We start from the raw sequence: 8,059 nt of genomic DNA on the forward strand, positions 1-8,059 counted from the left end.
TGTTTCCCATTTTGTCTCTGGTTCTGTCTTCTCTTCCTAGTCACACCTACTGCTTCTTAGTGTCTCCCCCCCCCCACACACACACACACCACTACCACTTCTCTCTCTATGGGTCCTGATGGAATTGGAGATTAGAGCCCTCTGGCCATTTCCCCATACCATTTACCTCTCTGGAAGTATGTACTAAAGTTCTGCAGTACATGGGAGGTCTGGCTTCTGTAATTTCTTCTTCACTGGACATGGGTGTTGGCAGGTGGACCCACACCCCCAGCCTGTCTCTGTCTTTCCCTAGTGGGGCAGGGCTCTGGGGAGGTGAGGTTTCAGGACACATTGGTGAGGTCGTCTGCCCAGAGAAGTCAGGATAGAATCATAGTAGCATCTGCAACTTTGTGACTAAAATTCAGTAAGATATAAAGCCAGACAAAATGTTTAATGAACAGAAACCAAAAAGAAGGAATAGAGCAAATGGGAATAGGGATTTTAAGGTGGCTAGAAACTAGGAAGTCTATTTTAGATATGTTTTTAGGGGCTCATGACTTTAGTAATTTTTCTGGAGCTTGATAGCTAACATGCAGGTGGACTAAAAATACTGTCTGAGAAGATGGTGTCAGAGGTGATAATAGAACTAGAAAGCTGGAGCAGGACAAAGAGTACCTCCCGAACTTGAAGAAAATATAGAAATATAATTAACTGTTTATCATATTGATCTGAGGCAGGGCCCATGTCTATTCACATTCAGCACAGGAGACCATGTGGCCTCTGAGTCCCTGTCAGTCTGAGCTCGCAGCCCATGGTCACAGCTGGGAACCTTCTAGGCTGCTCTCATGTCAGGACCCGTCTTCCTCAAGGGGCAGAGTGGGATGACCCAGCCTCCCTTTGGAGAGGCCGTGCCTACAATAGCTGCTCTCTAGTGAGGGCCAGGTCCTGGAGAGGCCCACAAAAGGGCTTATGATGACGGTCTGGATGGAAGTGACCAATAATAGTGGAGGTCTTGGCCCACTGAGTCTATGGTTGCATGCAGAATGGGTGATCTATTTAAAGTGATATAAAAACAAGAAAGAGAATCCTGAATTGCTATTTCAACATAATTTAAAAGTATCTCAAGGGGAAAAAAAAATATCTACAGAACCAATTGGTATTTCACTCGAAATGTCTGCATGTTATCTCCTCAGCATCAACTGAAGAAATCTGCACTAAGGGTGCCCTCCAACCTAGTTCCAGCTACACTGATGCTTCAGAACAGAAGAGGCAACAGAAAAGCAGCTTCTAACATCCCCCTTCTAGTGCTGTGCTTGCCCACCAGGCCTGTGTTCTTGCCCCGAGCCTACCCTTTCCCGAGCCCTAGGACACCAGACCCTCCTGAGGGTCCTGCTTCACTTATATAGCACTGCCATATGTATAAGAACTGTTTTGAGGGAGTTGGGCGGTAGCACAGCAGGTTGAGTGCATGTGGCACAAAGCGCAAGGACCGGCGTAAGAATCCCGGTTCGAGCCCCCGGCTCCCCACCTGCAGGGGAGTCGCTTCACAGGCGGTGAAGCAGGTCTGCAGGTGTCTGTCTTTCTCTCCCCCTCTCTATCTTCCCCTCCTCTCTCCGTTTCTCTCTGTCCTATCCAACAACAAAGACATCAACAACAACAATAATAATAACTACAACAACAATAAAAAACGACAAGGGCAACAAAAGGGAAAAATAAAATAAATATTAAATTTTTTTTTAAAAGAACCATTTTGAGAAATATATGTGGAACAAAGACAGAATTCAAATAGTGGCCTGAATGCTTGCAAACTACCCCATTTTCTCTTGAAGAGATGAGTTGAGTTACCTCCAGTGAAGGTTAACAGAACAAAGCAGCTCACAGAGCATCCTTCCTGCTTGCATGTCATCAGGCAGACAAGTACCTTCCTGAGGCGGGAAAGATGATCAGGGGGAGATCAGTTGAGAATCTTGCAAATTTAAGGTACTTTTCAGGCAGCGTGTTCAGTGCTCAAAGTTCCAACAGCTAACAGACACTGCCAGAGAATATTTTAGAGCCTTTACCCCAGACTGCTATTCATTCAACAATATGTTTCTGACTAGATGCGTATTGTCAAAAAAATTCCGTGCTCTCCGCAGAGTAATTCTAGATGGGATTTATGAGCAGTGGCTTCTGAAAAGAGGGCTGGAGGGAAAGGCATCATGTTTAATGTTTTGCACCATTTGTTCCTGGATGGTTGTGTTTTTTAACCTTGCATATGCAGTATTTTTCCACTGAGATATTGTTGGCTTAAAAGTACTGTGTTTCAGGAGGAGAAACTCGAGCTTTTCTGGGAAAGGAAATTTGCTGTGGTGTTTTTTTAATACTTTAAAAACATTATGATAATTTTTCTCCTTTTGTTCCTTTTGTTAGGTTGAATTGTGCCCACTTCAAAAATATATATTGAAATTCTAAGATTTCTCACCCCCCCCACTGCCCACTTCAGAAGGTGACCATGTTTGGAAATAGGTCTTTTAGGGGCCGGGTGGTGGTGCATCTGGTTGAGTGCATGTGTTAAAATGCGCAAGGACCTGGGTTCAAGCCCCTGGTCCCCACCTGCAGGGGAAAAGCTTTTTTAAAAAAATTTTATTTATTTATTTATTTATGTATGTATTTATTCATTCATTCCCTCTTGTTGCCCTTGTTGTTTATTGTTGTAGTTATTATTGTTGTTGTCGTCATTGTTGGATAGGACAGAGAAATGGAGAGGAGGGGGAGACAGAGAGGGGGAGTGAAAGACAGACACCTGCAGACCTGCTTCACCGCCTGTGAAGCGACTCCCCTGCAGGTGGGGAGCCGGGGTTCGAACCGGGATCCTTACTCGGGTCCTTGCACTTTGTGCCACCTGCGCTTAACCCGCTGTGCTACAGCCCGACTCCCAGGGGGAAAGCTTTACGAGTGGTGAAGCAGGGCTGCAGGTGCCTCTCTGTCTCTCTTCCTCTCTATCACCCCCTCCCTCTTGATTCCTGGCTCTCTCTATCCTATAAAGATAATAATAAATTTAAAAATTTAAAAAAAGAAAATAGGTCCTTTATAGAGGTGATGGGAATAAAATTAGGGGTTAAGGTGATCTCTAATCCAACGTGATTCATGTCCTAATAAATTGGGAAATTTAAACATAGAGACAGTTGATGCAGAGGGAAAATGATGGGAAAGAGAGGTTGAGAGAATCCCATGTGAAGATGCAAGCAGAGTTGAGTTTTATTGCCACAAAAAACCAAAAACCAAAAGAGATAAGAAAAGTTTCAAAGGCCGCTGCCCCCGGCCCTGCTGACACCTGGGTAGCAGACATCTAGGCAACAGAAGCACCAGACGACAGCCCTGACACCTGATGTGGAGTCCGACACGGGTGGGAGGAGACAAACACGAAGCTCCCCTGAAATTTCTGTGTCTGCAAACCTCAGACATTCCAACCCTTGCCTCAACTCCTGTGGCCTTTTCTTATTTTCTTAAGATTTTTATTATATAATGGAAATGTTGACAAGACCATAGGATGAGAGGGGTACAATTCCACACAATTTCCACCACCAGAACTCTGTATCCCGTCCCCTCCCCTGATAGCTTTCCCATTCTCTATCCCTCTGGGAGCATGGACCCAGGGTCATTGTGGGATGCAGAAGGTGGAAGGTCTGGCTTCTGTAATTGCTTCCCCCCTGAACATGGGTGTAGGCAGGCTGATCCATACTCCCAGCCTGCCTCTTTTTCCTGAGTGGAGAAGGGCTCTGGTGGGGTTGTCTGCCCAGGGAAGTCAGGCTGGCATCATGGTAGCATCTGGAACCTGGTGGCTGAAAAAGAAGATACAAAGCAGAACAAATTGTTGACTAATCATGAACCTAAAGGCTGGAATGTTGCATATGAAGATTTAGGGTCTCCATTTTGGAAATCGCTAGTAGGTCTATTTTAGGTATATTCCAAGGAGCCCATGACCTTACTAGTTTTTGTCTGAGCCTGACATCTAATATACGGTGACCTAAGTTATTGTCTGGGGAGATGGTGTCATAGTTGGAAAAAGGACCAGAAAGCTGGATCAGGGAAGAGAGTAGCTCCCAAATATGGGGTCAGTCCAAAGCTAAACTTTGTCAGACAAAGTAAGGACTAAAAAATTTGAATAAGGGCAAGAGACTGGCAGACTTTAATGATGACTCTTCAGTCACTATCAGGCCACCCCATCACCTGGGGCCCTAGCCAGGGAGTCCTGAGATTCCCACACAGACATGATGGGCCTAGACCTCTAACAGATCCCTCTAGCCACTGTCACTGGTCATCTCCATCAGAAACAGCATAATGAACCCCGTTGTGGGCTCCTACAGGACCTTGCCCTCAATGTGGATCAGCAATGATAGGGAATGTTCCATTCTCCAAAGGGAGGTTGGACAACAGACTCTACCTACTAACTGAGGAAGATGGGTCCTGAAATTGGTGCAGCCTGGAATGTTCCTAGCCGTGACCACAGAATGGGAGCTCAGACCTACAGGGATGCAGAGGTTACATAGGTTCCTGCTCTGACTACGTGCCCCAGATCAAATCAATGGGGTTTACAGTCAGCAATATCTATATTTTTCACTTTTTAATTGTGATTAATAGTGGGCTGCAGTGTATATTCCCACATATACCTACCACCAAAGTCCTGTGTCCCACCATCACATCTCCCACAGATGACCACCAGAGTCCTTACAAGTCTTAGAAACAAATGGCTTGCTTCTGAGTTGTATTTTTGGCTTTGTTTTTGTTTTGTAAATTCCTGTCTATCAGTTCTCTGGATCCCACATATGAGTGAAACCATCCAATAGTTGTCTTTCCTCTCTTTACTTACTTCACTGAGCATAATCACCTCCAGTTCCATCTGTTTTGTCTCAAAGGACAAAATATCATCTTTTATAGTTGCTTAATAGTATTTGATGGGGTATATATCCCATGGATTTTAAAAAAAAATTTTTTTTTTGTGCCTCCTATGTTATCACTGGGACTCGGTGCCAGCACTGTGAATCCACTGCTCCTCGAGGCCATCTTCCCCCCATTTTTGTTGCTCTTGTTGCTGTTATTATTGATAATTGTTGTCATTGTTGGATAGGACAGAGAGAAATTGAGAGAGGAGGGGAGGACAGAAAGGGGGAGAGAAATACAGAGACCTGCAGACCTGTTTCACTGCCTGTGAAGCAACCCCCCCCCCCCCCCGCAGGTGGGGAATCTGAGCTCGAACCAGGATCCTTGTGCTGGTCCTTGTGCTTTGCACCATGTTGCGCTTAACCCGCTGCGCTACCGCCCGGCCTCCATCCCATAACTTTTTTAGCCAGTTATCTGGTAATGGGCATCTAGGCTGCTTCCACTTCTTGGCTGTTGTGCTTACTGCAGCTATGGACAGAAGGGTGCATATAGCCCATCAAACTGTTATTTTAGTGTCCTTTAAATAAATGACTTGTGGCCTTTTGACTTGAATTGTATCTCTCTGCTTTTAGTTGCCTCATGCTAGACACAGCTGGTCTCTGAAACATCTTCAGGTAGTGAAGATCTACAGACCTCTCCCTCATCCTCAAGGTCCAGCCTGGAAGCATTGCTTTGAGCTGGTGAATGGCTAACTCCCTCACTCCCTTCTTTTTCCCACTCCCCCACTCAGTCCATGAGGCTAAAAATATTTGTCTGTGAGCTTCTCAGCGCCATGGGATTTTTGTGCCCTCCCAAGGCAGGAACTCCGTTGTCTTCATCTTTTACTTACAAGCCTGTCACAGTACCCGGTACACTGAGCACTTCACGGGTCATAAGCTTAACTGTCCTCTTCCAGGTTAATAAAGCAAGGCCAGAAAGACCTCCAAAGCAAAGCAAAAATGAAGCCAGCAATCTCAGTAGCCTGGTGGTGAACTAGTAGGAGAGATATCAAGATTAAAAAAAAAATAGGTGATCAGGGCTATTGCTAGCTCTTCTGTACTTGGCTAACTCATCCCAACTCAAGAGATAAGAAAGCCCGAAATCACAGGAGGAGCCCCAGGAGTGGCATCATCCCCTAGTTACAAATTCTCACTGGCTGGGAGTCGGGTGGTAGCACAGTGGGTTAAGTGCAGGTGGCGCAAAGCGCAAGGACTGGCACAAAGATCCTGGTTTGAGCCCCCGGCTCCCTCCCTGCAGGGGAGTCACTTCACAAGCCGTGAAGCAGGTCTGCAGGTGTCTGTCTTTCTCTCCCTCTCTCTGTCTTCCCCTCCTCTGTCCATTTCTCTCTGTCTTGTCCAATAACGACGACATCAATAATAAATACAACAATAAAACATCAAGGGCACCAAAAGGGAAATAAATAAATATTTTAAAAAAACAAATTTTCACTGGCTGAGATATTTTTACTCCATCTCTCATTTCTCTACACATGTACCTGCCTTGGCTGCATTTGGTCTTCAAGTTTCTTTGGGACTGTGAGGGCCATTCTGTGCCCTTTGGTTAAATCAGGATGGCTGGAATGAAACCATAAAACCATGGAGCTGGAGAAATGGATAGACATAAAAGAAGTCTCTGAAAGATGTAGGTGGTCTCTATTCCTATATTTTTATTGCAAGGTCCAAAGAACAAGTTTAAAAAACAACTCATGATTTGGAAGAAATTAAGGAAGTAAAGTGGGAAATAAAAGCCCTATTTTCCTAATGAAAGAACATTTTTCTCTTGATCATCCACAAATTAGATGACATGCATTAACATGCTATTTCATTAACAAAGCACCATCCATTCTCCACAGTGAAAGAATAAAGAGAGAGTTCACCTAATAAGAGAGGTCAGCCCCCTAATTAGGATCAGGCTGCCGAGTTGGCTGGGTGTAATTTTCCACTGCAAATTGTTCTTGGGTTGACCTTGGCTGACATGAAGGACAGGGGCTTGAAAACACATCTTTTTCTTTGCCAGCACGTCCCCACAAAGCACCAGTGCCCTCCACACACCATGACTGAGCTTTGTCCCGCCATCCCCTCTGGCTTCAAGGAAGGTTCTTGAGGAGGACATTCGCTGTGCAATGTGGGGTAACGCAGAAGGGATAGAAACCAGACAGGCCAAAAGACAGACCACATCTCCACTCTGCACTGCCTGTGTGGCTTCACTGGACCTCCACAGGTCCCAGCTGAAAATGCTATCTGCTTTCAGAGCGGGCACAGGAGCTCACCCTGAACCAGGTGTTGGTACTTGGCAAGTCTTTGCATGCGTTCTTTCCCTTCTCTCTCAAGTCCTGTTAGCGTCTCAGTGATGATGGTACTCTTCCTCCTTCTGCAGCTAAAACTCCCTGAGGAGCTAAGCAAGTCTCAAAGACATGTAGTCAGTAGACCAGAAGAGGGTGGGCAAGATTTAGCCTGCGGATCCCAAGGTATCCATCTAACCGCACTGTGTGCAGGTGACCTTGAAGGTTGGCCACCGCAAGCTTACACTGGATGCTGAGCACAATGGCTTTTGTCTTTAGAGCCTCTATAAGTGACTGTTGAGTAGAGTAAGGGCTATCCAAGATGGCCCTGGGGATGTCTCTCCTCTGGGCCTCCCACACTGTCTTCTCACTACACTGTCATAAAGGATTCTTCTCCCTCCTCTTCTCCCTCCCTCCCTTCTACCCCCTCCTCCCACTCCCCTTTCTTGACGGGCTAGCTTCTCGGGTGGAGAGAGACGACCAGGGACTCATGGCTGAGCTGGGACGCAGTTCAATCTTTATTGATGAGCGAGAATGCAGTGCAATCAGTCTAATCTCCCTTCATTAGAAAATCCTGTCCTTTCTATCTCCTGAGGCGGAAGTGTCAGGTCGGAAGAGGAAGCACGCAGGATAGGGGGTGGGGAGAAGGAAAAAAGCGCACACGCTCGGAAGTATCAAGCTCGCATCTAACCAGTGGGGATTAAACCAATGCCCTGTATGCGGGGCGGGTCTCAGGTAAAGCAGTGATTTGTTGGTATGCATGAGACCCCTTCTGTTTCATTTGGTTTAAATCCCCCCTGCTTAACACTATTCTAGTTACATAACCACTTCATTCTATTTACATAACCACTGTTAACAAGTACTACCTTCTGGATGTCTCTAGAAATCATGGCTGCGTCC

Source organism: Erinaceus europaeus, chromosome 4, assembly GCF_950295315.1.
Source record: "Erinaceus europaeus chromosome 4, mEriEur2.1, whole genome shotgun sequence".
NCBI lineage: Eukaryota > Metazoa > Chordata > Mammalia > Eulipotyphla > Erinaceidae > Erinaceus > Erinaceus europaeus.